The following is a 22,135-nucleotide window of genomic DNA, read 5'->3' as shown; positions in this document are numbered from 1 at the left end:
GGTAAGTTGTGTATTGGTGGATCACTGTTGTCAACGGCTACCATCCGTCTTCTCAGTGAAAATGGTCCAGGTGCGCTGTCACCGCACGGCTAATCATTTGTCGGTTCTCACTCATGCTGGAATAGGATCCATTGATCCTTTTGCGTCTGTCACTACACCCAACCCTTGTGAGTTTGAAGCTCGTCAAATTCATTCAATCCCTGAATCCTACTCGGAATACCACAGACAAGGTTTAGACTTTTTGGATTCTCAAGAATGCTGCTAATGGATTTTACCTTATACCGCGAAGACTCTGATTAAGGAATCCAAAAGATACTCATTCAATCTAATGTAGAATAAAGGTAGTTGTCAGGCACGCGTTCATAGGTTGAGAATGGTGATGAGTGTCACGGATCATCACATTCATCATATTGAAGTGCGAATGAATATCTTAGATAGAAACAAGTGTGTTTGAATAAAAAACAGAAATAATTGCATTAATTCATCGAGACACAGCAGAGCTCCTCACCCCCAACAATGGAGTTTAGAGACTCATGCCATTAAAGAGTACAAAGTTCAGTTCTAAAAATGTCATGAGGTACAGAATAAATCTCTAAAAGTTGTTTAAATACTAAACTAGTAACCTAGGTTTACAGAAAATGAGTAAATTAAGATAGATAGTGCAGAAATCCACTTTCGGGACCCACTTGGTATGTGCTGGGGTTGAGACTTGAGCTTTTCATGTGCCTGGGCTGTTTCTGGAGTTAAACACCAGGTTGTAACCTGTTTTGGACGTTTAACTCCAACTTGTAACCTGTTTCTGGCGTTTAACGCCAGAATGGAACATGAAACTGGCGTTAAACGCCAGTTTACATCGTTTATCTTCGAGCAAAATATGGACTATTATATATTGCTGGAAAGCCCTTGATGTCTATTTTCTAACGCAATTGAGAGCGCACCAATTGAACTGCTATAGCTCCAAAAAATCCATTTCGAGTGCAGGGAGGTCAGAATCCAACAGCATTAGCAGTCCTTTTTCAGCCTGAATCAGATTTTTGCTCAGATCCCTCAATTTCAGCCAAAAAGTACCTGAAATCACAGAAAAATACACAAACTCATAGTAAAGTCCAGAAATATAAATTTTACATGAAAACTAATAAAAACATACTAAAAAAGTTGCTAGAACCTACTAAAAACTACCTAAAAATAATGCCAAAAAGCGTATAAATTATCCGCTCATCAATACACCCAAATACCAGCCATATACACCTAAATTTATTTCTTAATTACATGATATCAGAATAAAATATTACATAGAATAGATTACAGAGAATGCAAGTACAGAGGTTTTCTATAATCAGTTACCTCATGCATTGAGGCCAAGGGTAGCGCCTATTATTTTGGGTTTAATTTTAAACGAACCGTGGCTTGTATCCAGTTTGTTTTTGTCCAAATTAAATGAATTAGCCAAGTCCTTTAAAAGTTTGTGTGGCACATTTATTGGTGGGATGTGTATGAGACCACCAAATCCTAGTTTGCGAACAATAGCCTTCTCTGGCTCGTTCATCTTTTCAAACTTTTCACTCAATAGTCGCGTGGCACATTTCAAGTCCTTGGTTTACTGTAAACAAAGCAAAATGAGAGTCATTTAAATAACCTATATTTATACTAGAAAAAATTGACTTGTTCTAAGATATATATGTGTGTCATTTTTACTACAAGGAATAAAAAATATTTTTAATAGATAAAAATACCAGTCAAATACCAGCTGCAAACACCTAAATACCAGTAACATACACCCAAATAACTGCCTGATACGCCCAAATACTAGCCTATACACCCAAATTCAGCCCTATACACATTTATTATGTTTTCGATTACACAACATATATGAGTTCAAAATGATATTTAAGTCAACTAAACATGCATACAATGACACTACAAGCTAAAGCACAAGTACAACAGCACCAGCTATACGTGAATACTCTTGATATATATACCAGACATATACACTTGCATTTTTTTTGAATAACATAACATTATATGAGTTCAAAATGATATTTAAATTCAAAAGTTCACTAAAGGCACCAGTCACATTCGAATTCGATAATATACACCCAAAAATTTGCCATATACACCTAAATATGAGTTCACTTGAAATACAGTATAAAGTTTATATGTATAAAAAATGACTTCGAAACATTCAAACATGCACAAAAACAGATGAAAAATATGTTAAATTATTCACTAAAAATATGTAAAACAGCGTAAATGACTTGAACAGTTTCACCAGAACAGTAATATCAACTTTAAACCAAGAACATTTATATGAATCTACTTGATAAAAGAGAAATATGAAGATATAATGCTTTGTTTTCAAAATTAGAAAGAGAAATCTGAAAAATCTATAAGATCAGTGAAACAGTACCTTGAATAATGTTTCTTCTTTTTTTGGTATTTTTTATGGAGATTTGGATGTTTTCTTGTTGATTTCGTCAACTGTTGGCGAGGGATTTGAAAGTTTCTTCAGAGTTGCGGTTGATTTTGAATGTGCGTTGAATCTCAAGGGATGCAATTTTGATTAAGAAAGAAGAAGAAGAGTCATTCATGATAGTGAGTAAAGCGCTTTGAAAACGGTTGAGTGACCTGCGTGTTTAACACACTTGAGTTGGGTGAGAGCAACTTTTGTTGGGTTTGGCCTAACTTATAAAATTTGTAAGCCAAAAAAGAATTGTATATATAGCATAACTGTATAAATAATTAGTTTGAACCAATTTTACCATTGTCGTTTGGCAGTCCGGCAACCGTGAAACGGTCTGTCGACCGACGACCAACAATAGAAGTGCAGGATCAGTCCTAACTGAATTTTTTAGCGGTTGGGTGCATTCAAAAGCCCGTCAAGTTTAATTTGGTTTTGAAAACATCGAAGTTACTTTCTAATAACCTGGTTTTATTTAAAGTGTAGCTTTGATTTGATTTTTTATTTGAAAAATTAAAATAATTTGCTATAAACTGTTTTTTCTTAACACCTAGCGATAGTACGGTACTTAGCTAATGTAATACAAATAAAAACAAAAAAAAAATATAATATTTGAAAAATAATAAAAAATTAATCTAAATAATTATATAATTTTAAATATAAAAAATGTACCATTATAAATATCATATAATAGAATTATGAATATTATGTATTACGCTAATTATATTGTTCCTTGAAATGCAGGGAAAGTAGGTATTCAAGTGTGGACTTTTATGACAAAACATAAATGGTCCTACAGTACACACAGTCCAAAACCATTAAAATTAAAAATGATTCCCAGTTGCATCGCAAGTTGGGGTTTTATTTGATATACCCACGAAATAAAAGGTGGATTTTCTCTAGTTATTTCCTAATTCCTACCACTTGGTCAAATTGCCAGTGGCGTTGCCGTTTAGTTAAATGAGATTGTGTGTATAATTGTTACATAAAAAAATAATATTATTCAGGAATGGAAATATTTTGTTTAAAAAAATCACTATACGTTAATTTATACTATATTTTTTATTTTGTTTTTAGTTTAAATTATTTGACATCAGTTTAACTGTTCTTGGAATTTAATTTTTAATTGACAATAAACAAAGGGTGCGAAAACAATTATTGAAAGTGGAATATCAAGAAATAATTATCAATTGATATAGGATGGTCTGTAAATAAAATTTTAGATAAATATTATTAAGAGTTCAGTTTTTTTTTTAAAAAAATATTCAAAAACTCAAAACACTCTCAATTCTTTGTCATTATAAAGTAAAAATGAAAAATTTTAAATAATTTCTTTAAATTTAAACATTTGTAATTTATTTTTGTAAATTTTTTTAATAAAATCTTTTCACTTTTATATATTCTTTTTCTGACATTTGTTTTTTCATCTTTATTTTTTTATTTTTTGTTTTTTTTTTAATTTGTTTATCTCTAATTTCTTTTTTTATTTTTTATTTGTTTGCTCAACTTTTATGTTGAGCTCTTTTATTTAAAAAAAAATTATTGACACTATAATTAAAATATTAAAATACCTACACTTTCTGTTAAACATAAAATAAAAATTTGAGTAAAACAAATTGACACACTCAATAGGACCTTATCAATAAATTGTAGTTTTGTCAAATAAAACAACAAAAGTTTTTGAATTTATATGTGGTTGCACAGTGATAAAATCGTATTTTCAGATACTAGAAAATTAGTATCAATTGATATGTCAAGTACATTTACGATATCTTCTTCTACTTCTAATTATGAGACTAAAGAAAATGAGTTCGAAAATATTTCTATAACTTTTACCATAGAACCTACCTTGTCATTAGTGAGGCATGATGGCGTTAGCCATGTCTATTATGGGTTAGGTGCAACTCAGAAAAATTATGGGGTGGCCGCCTTATAGCTTGCCATTGGATATGTCTCCCTCCCCCTCTGGACGACACAAGGATTGCATGTATCTCTCTACTCAATATATTAAAATTCTCTTTACTAGAGTCTTTATGTCATGTCAAATGTACCTATTTTTGGAATATCAAGTCTATATATACTACAATAAAATTTTTCACATGTTACTAATATAGGAGATAATAGCACATCTAATTCAACTACACTTACTGTCAGTAGAGTAGAAAATTCTTAGACTTATATTTTCTGACATATCAAGAGTAATGCTTGTTAATCAACCTAGTGAAACAGTTAAATCTTTAGCAACTATTAGACAATAGATGAATGAAAGTTAGTATGATCTAGTAAACATATGACCTCATTAAATGATAACAATTTTAAATTCTCTTTTAAAAAAATACAAACACGAGAATTGAACAACTAAATAGGCAAGTTAATAGAATTGCTATTACAGTAGATTTATAAGAAAATTAAATATCAACCAAAATACTGGAGAAGTTCCTAATTATAATGTTCATATGTATAGACATAGTCAAAATGCTGATAATATGCTGAAAAGATTTAGAGAAAACAGCACATGGGACATTATAATTTAGGCAAGAATGTCGAACAAGTTTTAAATCGTTAAGAATTTGATGTTGATTGTTTAAATAGGCCATATTTTGTGTTAGCTTTTCTTGAATGTGTCCAACAAACAGAACTTTCAAGAGGTTGAAATTTTTCAAAATTCTTTACAAAATTTTCTGAAAAAAAAATGAGTTTACAGTAAAATATATTGTTCGATATACTGTTAAAATTGAAAAAGCGGCTTCTAATGAATATCTTAAGATGAAATATTTCCCTTCTTCTTTAACAAAAAATGGCTTTACTTGATTCTGTAACTTGAGACCAAACTCTATTCATTCTTAAGCATAGTTAGAAAGAAATTCTCATGTTCAATAATTTTTCTTAGGTGAATTGAAACTTAACCTTACAGATTTAATTTGTTCTTTGTCAAACGTGCAGAAGGAGAGTCCATTGACATTTATTTAGTGTAATTTAAAAACATGAGAAATAAGTGTTTTACTCCAATTCCAAAGGTTGAGATTGTCAAAATGACTACTAATGGGTTAGAATTTTTACAGACCCTCATCACTTGGTCACCATTGTTGTGAGCTTGGGCATTGCCACTGCAGCTTCCTATGAGCCTCTTGATAAACCCCATTTTTAGGGTTTATCTTGTGCTTAATTTAGAGGATTTTATGACCTTTTACCTATATTTATCCAAGGAAAAAGTACGGTTTCATGATTGCCTCCTACTTTGTGCTTAAGTGTGACAACATGCTTTTTAGACCTTTAATGTGTCAATATTAATTCACCTTTGATTCCACTAGATGCCTTGATATGTTTGTCAGTGAATTCAGGTTGGAAAGGCTAGGAATGGATCAAAGAGATGAAGAGAAAAAGCGTGCAAGTGGAGAATTCATGAAGAAACAAGGATTTGGGATGCTGAGATCGACGCGCAAGCGCAGTTGACGCGCACGCGTGGATTATGGAGTCGCATGGCGATGCGTACGCGTACATGACGCGTACGCGTGGATAGGAAATTGCCAAGCGACGCGTACGCGTACATGGCGCGCGTACGCGTCGATACTCGCACGTGACTCACTTAAAGGCAAAACGTTGGGGGCGAATTCTGGGCTTCCCAAGCCCAAATCCAACTCACTTATGAGGCTATTTAAGTCAGAATTCAAAGGGGGATCACATCTTTCATCACATTAGTTTAGTTTAGTTTAGTTTTGGAGGAAAGTTAGTTTCTAGAGAGAGAAGCTCTCTCTTCTCTCTAGAATTAGGATTAGGTTTAGGTTAATCTTTTAGATCTAGATCTACTTCTTCTCTTGTTTCAATTTTTCTTTTGCTTTATGAATTCTCTTGTAGATCTACATTTCTTCTCAATGCAATTGGTAAGTTCTTTGTTGTTTCATAATTGTTTTGCCTTTCTATTGCTAATCTCTTGCTTTTGTAGTTGTAGATCTCTTTAATTCTTGCAATTCATGTTGTTTACTTTCATTGCCTTTTATGTGTTTGATGAAATGCTTCTTTTAGCTATGAGTTAGATTTTGTCCCTCTTGGCTTTGGTTGAGTAATTAGTGACACTTGAGTTATCAAACTCTTTTGTTGATTGATAATTAGAGATTGCTAATTGACTTGAATGCCACTAAAGCCAGTCTCTCCCTGGGAGTTGGCTAGGACTTGTGGAATCAAGTTAATCCATCCACTTGACTTTCCTCCATGGTTAAAGATTAACTAAGTGGGAGCAATGAACAATTCTCATCACAATTGATAAGGATAGTTAGGATAGGACTTCTAGTTCTCATACCTTGCCAAGAGCTTTCATAGTTATTAATTTATTTCCTTTGCAATTTACAATTCTTGCCTCTTATCCCAAAAACCCCAAAATATACCTCTAACCAATAACAATGACACTTTATTGCAATTCCTAGGGAGAACGACTCGAGGTTTGAATACTTCGGTTTATATTTTTAGGGATTTGTTACTTGTGACAACCAAATTTTTGTATGAAAAAATTTTAGTTGGTTTAAAAACTATACTTACAACGATAATTTATTTGTGAATTCTAAACCATCCAAAATTCTCTCTCTGACTAAATCTACACTTTATTGAATCTACATTTTATTGAATTTGTGTTTGGTGAAGTTATAATTTTATGTTGCAATTTTATTTATATATCTTGAAAAAGGGTAGTAAAAATATGGCTCAGCATCACATTTAAAAGAATTAGTTTATGAATCAATTTTACATGATTGCTATCTATACTATGTAGTAATATTTGTTGCGGTTGATTTTACTATTATTTTATATAAATAAATAAATCAATTGCTTAAAGTTAAAATAAAAGGTGTATATTTTTATCATAAAAGTTTATTTTTTATTTTAAATTGTTATCAGCTTTGAATTCTAATTACTGACGTTGGTATATTGCAATAATTTATATATGTTGATTGAGAATTAAAATCTTCATAATTTTGCTTGGTTTATAGGATGGGTCTAATTGTTAATGTTGCAATGATTTGTTCAATTTTTTCAAAACGTTCTTTATATTTGAGTTGTTTAGTTTTTTCAATTTTTTTAATGTAGGTGCTTTAAAATTACATGTACAAGTATTTGTTTTAGCCAAATTCAACTAAGTTGACACAAATTCAACAAATAAAATACGTACATTATCATTTTCTTTTTTCATTTTTTTCAACACATAAATTTCTGTTAAAAAGTACATAAACTTATTTACATAGCATATAAATTTATATACAAAAATTTTGCATATAGCAAAAATTTTATCAATATATCATTGAAATTTTTATATATAACACAAATTTTTATGCATGACACAAAGATATTTACGCATAGCACATAAATTTTTGTAGTGAATATATTTTATTAGTGAGACAAGTTAATTATGTTCTTTCAAAAAATTTTGTGATGCACATTAAAAATCTGTGTGCTGTGTATATTGTGCACCAAAATTTTTGTGATGTATGTATTTTATTAGTTGGGTATCAATGTTTTGGATATATAGTTCTTCAAAAATATTTATGTTGTGTATCAAATTTTTCTATGTTATGCACTAAATTTTTTATGCTGTGTACCAAAATTTATATATTATACGTATTTTATTAGTTGGATATTAATTTTTTAATTATGTAATCTTTTAAAAATTTATGTTGTGCATGAAAATTTTTATACTGTGAATCAAAATTTATGTGTTTTAATTTAATTTTTTTTTAAACATAAATAAGAGAAGAAGAAGACGGATGATGATGATAATAATGATGGGGAGAAAAAAAAGAAAAGAAAAAAATAAAACAAAAAAAAGCATTGAAAAAAAAAAGTGCGTAAGAAGAATTTTGGAGAACAAAAAAAGAAGAAAAAGAATAAGCAGAAGAAAACGATAATAACTTGACTACGTTTAAAAAAGAAACGCGCGTATCTCACTTGATTAGAACTTAATCAATAAATTACCTGATCGGATAGTTTTATTGAAATAATGTTAGATGACTAATAAAATTTATTATTTTTTTATTATAATTATATTAAGTATATACCAAAATCAATAACTACTAAAATAAAATGTATATTAAAATACAAAATATATATTAAAAATAAATTATACTATACATATATTTATACATAAATATATATAATAACTAATTTTAGTAATTAATTTTAATATTCTTATTTTTATTTAATATTTAATTAATAAAATTATTTTTATGCTAAATTTTAAATTTTATTTTTTAAATTTTAAACTTTAATAATATAAAAAACTCATTCAAAATATAATATTAATAAAAAATATTAATTGTCTAATATTTTTCTGTAAAATATCCGCATGATGAACGCCATTATTCCATTTCGATGAGCAGTCAGTAGTGGGGCATATCCGCGTGATATCTCTCCCTTTCAATATATCTTTGAATTCAATAGGCAAGTTGCTTCAGATCTTTATTTCCCTGACTTGGTCATAGTATAATAATCTTATAAAAAATATTATAAACAAGCATTAAAATTAGTCATTAAATTAATTATTATATATATAATAATTAATTAAAAAATTAATATTTAATATTAAGAAAATATAGTTAATATTTTTTTGTAACAATTCTATTTTAGTGATAAAATTAGATTAAATTTTTATAGTAATTTCAAAGATTTATAACTTTTATTATTTTAGTCTATCAAATTTAAAAGAGAAAAATCTAAAATAACCCCTGACAATTACTTCAAAAGACAACGAGGTCCTTGATAAAAAAAAAATACCAACTCGGCCCTTCAACTTTACTTTTATGGGATAGATTAACCTCTGTGCCAAAAAAAAGTCAATGTTGTTTTTTTTGGCACAGGGGCTAATCAATCCTAAAAAAAATTATCAGGGATCGTGTTGGGTATTTTTTATTCTTGCGGACCTCGTTGTCCTTTCGAGATAATTGTCAGGAGTCGGGTGGGGTATTCATTCAATTTAAAATTTATTATATTAGTTCTCAAAATTTATCTCCATACATTATATTATTCTTTAGATATGTTTTAGCATTGAGTCAAGAAATAAAATGTTAAGCTGACTCTAATTTATTATATTAAACACCGGATTAAATGATATCATTTCAATTTTGGCATTTAAACAAAGCAAAAACGATATTATTTTAGAGCATAAGTGAAGATAAAATGATTAACATATCATTTAAATTTTTCTTCGTCTTTTCGTTTTTGCGTAGTTTAAGCATCAAAACGAAATAATGGCGTTTAGCCCTGTGTCCAAAATGATAAGTCAGAGTCAGCTCAGCACTTTATTAGTGCTAGAAAGGATACATGAACCAATATGATGCCCAAAGCTGGATCTCGAGGTCCAATATAATAAATTTTAAATTTGAGAGACTAAAACGATGAAAATCGTAAATTTGAGGAACCACTTTAGTGATTTAATCATATTCGTCACTCAAAAGATAATACTTTATCCAAATGAGTTCTCAAAAAATTTTGCTAGTTATATTTGTCCCCGTCAATCATTTTGTGACATGTTATCATGAAATTAATGAAAGGATCAATTTGATTAATGGTTATATTTTTAATAAGGACTAATATGACTAATGATGTGAAATTTTATCACAAACTATCGACAAGTGCACCAAGTCGTATCAAGTAATAAACTCACGGTAAGTGAATATCGATCCTACAAGGATTAATAGACTAAGCAAGCAATGGTTGATTGATTATTCTACTTAGACAAATGAAATTAAGAGTTTTGAATATCAAATAGCACAAAAGACAGTGAATTGAAGAATGCAAACAATAAACGTGTGAGAAGATAATATGAGAAGAGAGTTAAGATTTTGGAGATGTTTAAATTTTTTCATTAACAATCATTATCAAATACCCTGATCGGACAAAGATTTAATTCATAACAAACTCTAAGAAATTGAATTCCAGTTCCTTGACAATTCAATCTCTTCTAATTCAACCAACTGTCAATTCCTTGATCAATCAATTATGTTGAAAGGTTAAGTTCAAATTCTAGTTTATAAACCACACAATCCCTATGAACCCAAAAATAATCCGATTACATGTCATGTATCACATTAAATCTAGATAATTGAAGAATTGTGAGAAAAGGGTTTCAAGCTTTAATTCTAGGGATTTAACTTTTTTAAGATTCAAAGAAATTTAATTTAGATTAGGGTTATTTTCTAATATACTATAATCCTTAGGATGAAGAACGAAATCAATTCTTAAAGAGAAAATAATGCATTAATCAAGAATAGAAGAACAAATAGTATTAATCCATTAAAGGAAACAGAGCTCCTAATGTAAGAATCGGAGTTTTCACGAAAAATCGCTTAAGTAGAATAGAATAATTTAATTGCCCGTAATAGGTTTAAAAATATAAAAATATTTTTTTTAATATAAAGATGAGATTCGGATTCAGTAAATTTTTCTGAGTGGAAAAATATTTTCATTTGAAAATTTTCATGTAAAAACGAGTACCGGTAGATTAGCCGGCAATACTGGCTTAAGTATGTCTAGTACTGCATGAGAGAATGAAGTAGTAGAAAATCTTAGAAAATTATTTGAAATAACAAACCGGACACTCATTCTAAAGGTTTTGGCCCAACCAAAAATACTATGCGGTTGGATCGGGCCCAAGTTGGACCCAAGCCCAACATATATAAAGTCTTAAATGAGCCAAAAAAAAGCTCATTTTCAGCACGAAAAGGGAGAGAGGAATGTGAGATTGAGAGAGAAGAGTGTCCATCATTGACACTATTCATCATCTCCTTCATTGAGACATAACTTGAGCTACGGTGCTCAGATTGACAAACGGTTTACGGCCACGCAAAACTCTCACCGAGCTCTTCCTTTCTAAACCATCAAAGTTGGTAAAAAATCAGATTCCAAGCTCCTTTTCTTTGCTCTATGTTATTTTTGAAAATGACTTTTGGATTGTTAAGTTTCTTTGTGTTCTTATTGTTTAGTTGTAATCTAAATTGGGCGAGTAGTAAGTTTTACCCCAAAACTTGTTGGACAAGGTAAGATATCAATAAACCCTTGTGTTTAGTTATATGTCATAAACCCTAGCTTTGATTATTGTTGTTTTTCATGATATAGAGTGTTTTTGGTATTGTTTGGTGTTGAGTGAAGGCTTGAAAACTTGTGGTGAAGTGGTTTTGTACGTGGAGGGTAATCGGCCAAGGTATGGTTTCGGTTTTCTTTATGTAGTATATAATTTTTCGTGAACCTTAAGCTAGTGGACCTTAGGATAGGATTAAAATGGTTGTTGATGATTGTGGATTTGATGATGTATGATGAATTTGATGATTGTGATGATTTTGATGATTGATATTGATTAATAATGTAATTGAGAACTATTGATGATTGTTGAGTTTGATGAGTATTAGTAAGGTGTGTTAGTTTAAACCTTGTGCTTAATTTTAAAAAATGTCATTTTTGGTAAAGCAAGGTATTGTTCTAGAACATGTTGTTTTTAATACTGGTATTTCTGTTGATCCTGCAAAGGTAGATGTTATTTCTAGTTTTCTTTACCCCTCCTCCGTAAGAGAAGTCCGCTCTTTTCTTGGTCATGCAGGTTTTTACCAGCGATTTATTAAGGACTTCAGTAAGGTTGCACTACCTTTGTCCTGACTGCTATAGAAGGACGTAGAGTTCGATTTGAGTGAAGATTGCATGGAGGAATTTGATAAGCTGAAAATTGCCTTGACCCAAGCTCCTATTGTGAGAGGGCCTGACTGGAGCAGGCCATTCGAGATCATGTGTGACGCATCCAACTATGCGGTAGGAGCGGTGCTGGCTCAACGTGAAGGTAAGGACCCTTATATAATTGCTTATGCTTCTAAGACTTTAGATGGTGCTCAGTCTAATTATACTACTACTGAAAAAGAGCTTTTAGCTATTGTTTTTGTTTTGTATAAATTCCGAATTTATTTACTTGGTACTAAGGTGGTAGTATATTCAGACCATGCAGCCTTCAAATATTTGTCAGCTAAGAAAAAGTCTAAACCAAGGTTAATCCGTTGGATATTATTGCTGCAAGAGTTTGATTTAGAGATCAAAGATAGGAGTGGTTTTCAAAATCTAGTGGCGGACTACTTGAGTCACCTTGAGCATATCAAGAGTGACTCCACTCCTATCAATGATGCTTTTCCATTTGATATCTTGCAAGCAATATCGAGGTGGTTCCTTGGTATGCACCTATAGCTAATTATTTGGTTAGTCATACCTTTCCTCCCAATTTTACTAAGAACCAAAAGGACAAGCTTAAAAGCGAGTCCAAGTATTACGTATGGGATGACCCATATTTGTGGAGATGTGGTGCTGACCAAATAATTAGAAGGTGTATGCCACAATCAGAATTTCAGTCAATTTTAGAGGCCTGCCACTCTTCTGAGAGTGGTGGATGATGTGTGGAAAACGATCCAACACAAAACTCACCGGCAAGTGTACCGGGTCGCATCAAGTAATAAAAACTCACGGGAGTGAGGTCGATCCCACAGGGATTGAAGGATTGAGCAATTTTAGTTTAGTGGTTGATTTAGTCAAGCGAATCAAATATTGGTTGAGTGGTTTATCATTAACAGAAACTAAATTGCTTGAAATGTAAAGGGGGAGGGGAGAATTTCAGTAAATTAAAGAGCAGGAAAGAAAAAGTGATGAATCTTAAAGAACAAGAAATTAAATGACTGAAACTTAAAGTGCAAGAAATGTAAATTGCAGTAACTTAAATTGCAAGAAATGTAAATTGCTTGAATGGAAAAGGGATTTGAGGATTGGGAATTCAGAATTTCAGCAAGGGAAATTAAATTGCAACAATTAACAAAGCAGCAGTTGAATTTGAAATAACTAGAATCCAAACAGAAATGGAAATTAATCTTGCAGCAGAGGTTCACAGAAGAACCAACAAGGAAAATGGGATCTCAGGACTCAAGAGACTAGAAAGCAAGGTCTAGATCTCAATTGCCTTCCCAGATCCAAGTTCACAAAGCAATTGACAAGAAATTGAAGAAGAAGCAGTAAAGGAATTGTAATTAAACTCAATTATGCAGAAGAGGAATTAAAGAGATTTTGAATGGAGATTGAGACAGAATTTCCTCAATTCTCCACACCCAAAACTCAAACAAGAAAAGTAAAAATGCTCCAGCAAGAACAAGGAAGAAGAGAGATCAATTCTTCTCCCCAATTCTCTAAAATTTAGTGAAGTCTCCAAGAGAAAGTTAAAAAAAAAATGAAGATTCAAAGCTCAAAAGAAAGATCAAAGTTCAAAAGTAAAGGAAAAGGTCCCTAATTACATCAAACTATCTCCTATTTATACACTTTCTATTCTTGGATCTTAGGATTTGGATGGGCTTTTGATTTGGTGAAGAAATGAATTTTATTGGATTTTTAATCCAATTTTAGCCCATGAAGAAAGTAGCTCCCAGGAGGCTGCCCTGCCCTTGTGGAGGGCAGGGCAGAAAATGAAGCATCTGGCCCATGGTGCGTGCGTGTGGTGCGTTGGTGCGTGCAGGATGCTGCCCTGCCTTCGCGGAGGGCAGGGCAGAACTTTTTGGTGCGCCAGAATGGTGCCCGTGCGTGCTGCTGGTGCTGCCGAGACTTTCCTTGGTGCGCCAGAATGGTGCGCTGGCCGTGCATCACAAGATGCTGCCCTGCCCTTGCGGAGGGCAGGGCAATGTTTCCAAATTGAAGCCCCGTGTTCGATCCTTGTGTGACGCGCACGCTTCCTCTTTTCTTTGATTTTCTTGGCACCAAAGTAAGGCTTAGTTCCTTGCTTCCTCATGGTGCCGTGTTCGATTCTTGTGGAAAGCAATAGTGAACTTTTTCTTTGAATTTCCCCCTTTGGTGAGCCCGATACTGCCCTTGTGGAGGGCAGGGCAAGGTTTTTACTTTCTTTGATCCAAGGCACAATTTTGTGCTCTGCCCTTGTCGTGGGCAGGGCAGCGTTGCCTCTCTTGGCTTGCTTGCTCATGTTGCCCTCCTAGAGGGCAGTGTGCCCTTGTGGAGGGCAATGCTTGCGCTCCTCCTTTATGCGCCACGCCTTTTTCTCCTTGGGCCACGCTTTCTTAAGCCACGCTTTCTCTTTTCTTCTTTTCTTCACCTACAATAAACCAAAACAACCACTCAAAGTATCACTAAATTCACAAGGCTTATGAATCAATTAAAATTCAATTAAAATTAGCTTAAACCTCATGAATTAGCATCAAATTAATGGTAGTTGCTTGATTTAAAGAAGTTATGTATTTTCATTCCAAATCTCTTACTTAGGATGTAAGAAAGTGTATAAAGACTAATAAAACAAGTGAAATTAGCTTGAAAAATGGGTATATGATGACTTGTCATCAGTGGACATTTTAGCCCTCAAAGAACTGCTAGAAAAATTTTGGATTGCGGATTCTGGCGGCCCACACTTTTTAGGATGCTACTGCTTTCTGTGAATCTTGCCCCCCATGCCAAAGGTTTGGGAATATATCCAAGAAGGATGAGATGCCTCAATAGCTTATGTTATTTTGTTAAATTTTTTATGTTTGGGGTATTGACTTCATGGGTCCATTTCCAAACTCTAATGGTTTCTTATACATATTGTTAGCTGTTGATTAGGGATGGCAACGGGTCCCCATGGGGGTAGGGACATGCCCCCTGCCCCCAATATCTGTTCCCGTCCCCATGATGGGTAACGGGGACCCCGTATCCACCGGAGACCTGGGTTTCCGCAGATATCCATAGATTTTTGTAAAAATTAATAAAATTAAAAAATGAAAAAAATTAGAGAAAAACAAAGATAATCCTCAATTGCCATCACAAACATAATATCCATAATCTTTAAAGACTTAAATAGCAATAACAACAAACATAAACAACCAAATATTACATAAACAACCAACCATATTCATAAACAACCAAATAAAGTTGATGACATCATAAAAACATAATTCCACCATCTCAATCTTCCTTTCATCCCGTAATGGTAGTGATGGTAGATTCCGACTTACTTGAATCCTACACCAACAAGAAAATAATTCAAAGTTAAAATCATATAATATCTCAACAAGTCAATAATATAAAACATAGTGTGTTATGTGTAATTTAATAGTTTACTTACGTCAACATCTCCTTCAATGTTATGAATTGTGTAGCACTCAAATCCTATATTAGTTGTGGTGCCAAGTTCATTCCAAAGCCAATTTTGATTACACATTAGAGCCTCTAATGTGTCCGGACGCAACCTACTACGATGTGGCATAACAAATCGACCACTCGTACTAAATGAGGATTCAGAGGCAACGGTAGAGATAGGAATTACCAAAAAATCTCTAGCAATAGCTTGCAAAGTAGAAAACTTCGCTCCATTTGACTTCCACCAATTTAAGATATCAAAATCATATTAAGTTTGTGGTACCGGTCTCTCTTTAAGATAATAATCCAACTCACTCTTTGTATCAATAAATGCAGATTCCTCACTTACATGTGCAGTAAAATTAGCTTGCCAATCTTCATGACTGAACTTCCTCCCCTTTGAACTTGAAGGAATTAATGGTGGTGGCAGCATATCTAATTGAGCAGCTTGGTCTCTGTCTCTTTTCTTTGTTGCATATTCTAAAACTAAATCTTGCACTATCCTTTTTACTTGACCAATTACAACACATGCCTCTGTCTCACCATATATTTTACAAAAAAAGAAATTCAATAAATACATCTTGTACCTAGGATCCAAAAGAGTCCCAATAGCCATAACTGTATTAATCACACCCCAATACTTTTCAAACTTAGTTATTATACTAGTAGCTATCATTTCAATTATCTCATTTCCATAATTTTTCTACTCCATCAAAGCCAACTTAATCACACAAACCTTAGGAAAATAAAGATTTGATGTAGGATAAGTTGTTTGGTGCACGAAATTGTGATCAATACTTTTTCATAAATCAAATAATCCCCGGTAATGAATCCAAAAACTTGGTGTTCAATACCATGGCATAAACACAACTTCGCACAACTAACCAGCAAGTGTACTGGGTCGTCCAAGTAATAAACCTTACGCGAGTAAGGGTCGATCCCACAGAGATTGTTGGTATGAAGCAAGCTATGGTCATCTTGTAAATCTTAGTCAGGCAAACTCAAATGGATATGGTGATGAACGCATAAAAACATAAAGATAAAGATAGAGGTACTTATGTAATTCATTGGTAGGAACTTCAAATAAGCGCATGAAGATGCCTTCCCTTCCGTCTCTCTGCTTTCCTACTGTCTTCATCCAATCCTTCTTACTCCTTTCCATGGCAAGCTTATGCAAGGGTTTCACCGTTGTCAGTGGCTACCTCCCATCCTCTCAGTGAAAATGTTCCTATGCTCTGTCACAGCATGGCTAATCATCTGTCGGTTCTCAATCAGGCCGGAATAGAATCCAGTGATTCTTTTGCGTCTGTCACTAACGCCCCGCCTTCAGGAGTTTGAAGCACGTCACAGTCATTCAATCATCGAATCCTACTCAGAATACCACAGACAAGGTTAGACCTTCCGGATTCTCTTGAATGCCGCCATCAGTTCTAGCCTATACCACGAAGACTCTGATCTCACGGAATGGTTGGCTCGGTTGTCAGGCGAGCACTCGGTTGTCAGGCGATCAACCATGCATCGTGCAATCAGGAATCCAAGAGATATTCACCCAATCGAAGGTAGAACGGAGGTGGTTGTCAGTCACACGTTTATAGGTGAGAATGATGATGAGTGTCACGGATCATCACATTCATCAAGTTGAAGAACAAGTGATATCTTAGAACAAGAACAAGCGGAATTGAATAGAAGAACAATAGTAATTGCATTAATACTCGAGGTACAGCAGAGCTCCACACCTTAATCTATGGTGTGTAGAAACTCCACCGTTGAAAATACATAAGAACAAGGTCTAGGCATGTCCATGAGACCAGCCTCCCAATGATCTAAGATAGCATAACAATGAAGATAGCTACCCTTCGATGTCTCAATACAATAGTAAAAGGTCCTACTTATAGAAAACTAGTAGCCTAAGGTTTACAGAAATGAGTAAATGACATAAAAATCTACTTCCGGGCCCACTTGGTGTGTGCTTGGGCTGAGCAATGAAGCATTTTCGTGCAGAGACCTCTCTTGGAGTTAAACGCCAGCTTTTATGCCAGTTTGGGCGTTTAACTCCCATTTTGGTGCCAGTTCCAGCGTTTAACGCTGGGATTTCTGAGGGTGACTTTGAACGCCGGTTTGGGCCATCAAATCTTGAGCAAAGTATAGACTATCATATATTGCTGGAAAGACCAGGATGTCTACTTTCCAACGCCGTTGCGAGCGCGCCAATTGGGCTTCTGTAGCTCCAGAAAATCCGCTTCGAGTGCAGGGAGGTCAGAATCCAACAGCATCTGCAGTCCTTTTCAGTCTCTGAATAAGATTTTTGCTCAGGTCCCTCAATTTCAGCCAGAAAATACCTGAAATCACAGAAAAACACACAAACTCATAGTAAAGTCCAGAAAAGTGAATTTTAACTAAAAACTAATAAAAATATACTAAAAACTAACTAGATCATACTAAAAACTTACTAAAAACAATGCCAAAAAGCGTACAAATTATCCGCTCATCACAACACCAAACTTAAATTGTTGCTTGTCCTCAAGCAACTGAAAATCAAATAAGATAAAAAGAGGAGAGTATGCAATGAATTCCAAAAACATCTACGAAGATCAGTATTAATTAGATGAGCGGGGCTTTTAGCTTTTTGCCTCTGAATAGTTTTGGCATCTCACTCTATCCTTTGAAATTCAGAATGATTGGCTTCTTTAGGAACTTAGAATCCAGATAGTGTTATTGATTCTCCTAGTAGAGTATGATGATTCTTGAACAAAGCTACTTATTGAGTCTTGGCTGTGGCCCAAAGCACTCTGTCTTCCAGTATTACCACCGGATACATACATGCCACAGACACATAATTGGGTGAACCTTTTCAGATTGTGACTCAGCTTTGCTAGAGTCCCCAATTAGAGGTGTCCAGGGTTCTTAAGCACACTCTTTTTGCCTTGGATCACAACTTTATTTCTTTTTTTTTCTTTCTTTTTCTCCCCTTTTCTCTATTTTTTTTTCGATTTTTTTTCTTTCTTTTTTTTTTTCATTGCTTTTTCTTGCTTCAAGAATCATTTTTATGATTTTTCAGATCCTCAGTAACATGTCTCCTTTTTCATCATTCTTTCAAGAGCCAACATTCATGAACCACAAATTCAAGATACATATGCACTGTTTAAGCATACATTCAGAAGACAAAAGTAATGCCACCACATCAAAATAATTAAACTGTTATAAAATTCAAAATTCATGCAATTCTTTTTCTTTTTCAATTAAGCACGTTTTTATTTAAGAGAGGTGATGGATTCATAGGACATTCATAACTTTAAGGCATAGACACTAAGACACTAATGATCACAAGACACAAACATAGCTAAACATAAGCATGAAATTCGAAAAACAGAAGAATAAAGAACAAGGAAATCAAGGAACGGGTCCACCTTAGTAATGGCGGCTCTTTCTTCCTCTTGAAGACCCTATGGAGTGCTTGAGCTCCTCAATGTCTCTTCCTTGTCTTTTTTGCTCCTCTCTCATGATTCTTTGATCTTCTCTAATTTCATGGAGGATGATGGAGTGTTCTTGATGCTCCACCCTTAGTTGTCCCATGTTGGAACTCAATTCTCCTAGGGAGGTATTTAGTTGCTCCCAATAGTTTTGTGGAGGAAAGTGCATCCCTTGAGGTATCTCAGGGATCTCATGAGAGGAGAAGAAGAAGAAATGAGGAGAAAGTGAATGGCTTTGTGTTTGGCCAAAGGGGGGAGAAATGGTGTTTAGGTTGTGTGGAAAGGAAGGAGTGAAGGAGGGTTTATATAGGAGAGGGGGAAGGGCAGGGTTCGGTCATTTGAGGGTGGGTTTGGGTGGGAAAGTGGTTTGAATTTGAATGGTGAGGTAGGTGGGGTTTTATGAAGGATGGATGTGAGTGGTGAAGAGAAAGATGGGATTTGATAGGTGGAGGGTTTTTGGGGAAGAGGTGTTGAGGTGATTGGTGAATGGGTGAAGAAGAGAGAGAGTGGTGGGGTAGGTGGGGATCCTGTGGGGTCCACAGATCCTGAGGTGTCAAGGAAAAGTCATCCCTGCACCAAATGGCAAGCAAAATCTCGATTTGTGCCAATTCTGGCGTTAAACGCCGGGCTGGTGCCCATTTCTGGCGTTTAACGCCAGCTTCTTGCCCTTTTCTGGCGTTTAACGCCAGTCTGGTGCCCCTTTCTGGCCTTAAACGCCCAGAATGGTGCCAGACTGGGCGTTAAACGCCCAACAGCTAGCCTCACTGGCATTTAAATGCCAGTAGGTGTGTCCTCCAGGGTGTGCTATTTTTCTTCCTGTTTTTCATTCTGTTTTGGCTTTTTTCATTGATTTTGTGACTTCTTATGATCATCAACCTACAAAAAATATAAAATAACAAAAGAAAATAGTTAATTATAAAACATTGGGTTGCCTCCCAACAAGCGCTTCTTTAATGTCATTAGCTTGACAGCAGACTCTTATGGAGCCTCAAAAATGCTCAGAGCTATGTTGGAACCTCCCAACACCAAACTTAGAGTTTGAATGTGGGGGTTCAACACCAAACTTAGAGTTTGGTTGTGGCCTCCCAACACCAAACTTAGAGTTTGACTGTGGGGGCTCTGTTTGGCTCTGTTTTGAGAGAAGCTCTTCATGCTTCCTCTCCATGATGACAGAGGGATATCCTTGGGCTTTAAACACCAAGGATTCTTTATTCACTTGAATGATCAACTCTCCTCTATCAACATCAATCACAGCCCTTGCTGTGGCTAGGAAGGGTCTGCCAAGGATGATGGATTCATCCATGCACTTCCCAGTCTCTAGGACTATGAAATCAGTAGGGATGTAATGGTCTTCAACTTTAACCAGAACATCCTCTACAAGTCCATGGGCTTGTTTTCTTGAGTTGTCTGCCATCTCTAGTGAGATTTTTACAGCTTGTACCTCAGAGACCCCTAACTTCTCCATTACAGAGAGAGGCATGAGGTTTACACTTGACCCTAAGTCACACAAGGCCTTCTTGAAGGTCATGGTGCCTATGGTACAAGGTATTGAAAACTTCCCAGGATCCTGTCTCTTTTGAGGCAGTTTCTGCCTAGACAAGTCATCCAGTTCTTTGGTGAGCAAAAGGGATTCATCCTCCCAAGTCTCATTTCCAAATAACTTGTCATTTAGCTTCATGATTGCTCCAAGGTATTTAGCAACTTGCTCTTCAGTGACATACTCATCCTCTTCAGAGGAAGAATACTCATCAGAGCTCATGAATGGCAGAAGTAAGTCCAATGGAATCTCTATGGTCTCAGTTTGAGCCTCAGATTCCCATGGTTCCTCATTGGGGAACTCATTGGAGGCCAGTGGACGCCCAGTGAGGCCTTCCTCAGTGGCGTTCACTGCCTCTCCTTCCTCCCAAAATTCGGCCATGTTGATGGCCTTGCACTCTCCTTTTGGATTTTCTTCTGTATTGCTTGGGAGAGTACTAGGAGGGAGTTCAGTAATTTTCTTGCTCAGCTGACCCACTTGTGCCTCCAAATTTCTAATGGAGGATCTTGTTTCAGTCATGAAACTTTGAGTGGTTTTGATCAGATCAGAGACCATGGTTGCTAAGTCAGAGTTATTCTGCTTAGAACTCTCTGTCTGTTGCTGAGAAGATGATGGAAAAGGCTTGCTATTGCTAAACCTGTTTCTTCCACCATTTTTGTTGTTGAAACCTTGTTGGGGTCTCTGTTGATCCTTCCATGAAAAATTTGGATGATTTCTCCATGAAGGATTATAGGTGTTTCCATAGGGTTCTCCCATGTAATTCACCTCTTCCATTGAAGGGTTCTCAGGATCATAAGCTTCTTCCTCAGATGAAGCCTCCTTTGTACTGCTTGGTGCATTTTGCATTCCAGACAAACTTTGAGAAATCATATTGACTTGTTGAGTCAATATTTTATTCTGAGCCAATATGGCATTCAGAGTGTCAATCTCAAGAATTCCTTTCTTCTGACTAGTCCCATTGTTCACAGGATTTCTTTCAGAAGTGTACATGAATTGGTTATTTGCAACCATTTCAATCAGTTCTTGAGCTTCAGTAGGCATCTTCTTCAGATGAAGAGATCCTCCTGCAGAGCTATCCAAAGACATCTTGGATAGTTCAGAGAGACCATCATAGAAAATACCTATGATGCTCCATTCAGAAAGCATATCAGAAGGACACTTTCTGATTAATTGTTTGTATCTTTCCCAAGCTTCATAGAGGGATTCTCCTTCCTTCTGTCTGAAGGTTTGGACTTCCACTCTAAGCTTACTCAATTTTTGAGGTGGAAAGAACTTTGCCAAGAAGGCATTGACTAGCTTTTCCCAAGAGTCCAGGCTTTCTTTAGGTTGAGAGTCCAACCATGTTCTAGCTCTGTCTCTTACAGCAAAAGGGAATAGCATAAGTCTGTAGACCTCAGGGTCAACCCCATTAGTCTTGATAGTGTTACAGATTTGCAAGAACTCAGCTAAGAACTGATGAGGATCTTCCAATGGAAGTCCATGGAACTTGCAATTCTGTTGCATTAGAGAAACTAATTGAGGCTTAAGCTCAAAGTTGTTTGCTCCAATGGCAGGGAT

The 22,135-nt window shown here is 34.8% G+C and overlaps 1 non-coding gene across 1 annotated transcript; it reads left to right on the top strand.

The window, feature by feature from the left end:
- The first annotated feature begins 21,718 nt into the window (after positions 1-21,718).
- On the top strand, positions 21,719-21,826 carry LOC112793887 (small nucleolar RNA R71). Its single transcript, XR_003198575.1, has one exon. It is a non-coding gene; the product is annotated as a small nucleolar RNA R71 (small nucleolar RNA).
- Positions 21,827-22,135: the final 309 nt, after the last annotated feature.

Source organism: Arachis hypogaea, chromosome 3 (genome assembly GCF_003086295.3).
Source record: "Arachis hypogaea cultivar Tifrunner chromosome 3, arahy.Tifrunner.gnm2.J5K5, whole genome shotgun sequence".
NCBI lineage: Eukaryota > Viridiplantae > Streptophyta > Magnoliopsida > Fabales > Fabaceae > Arachis > Arachis hypogaea.
Note: the sequence above shows the minus strand (reverse complement) of the source record. Positions and strands in the feature narration are given on the sequence as shown.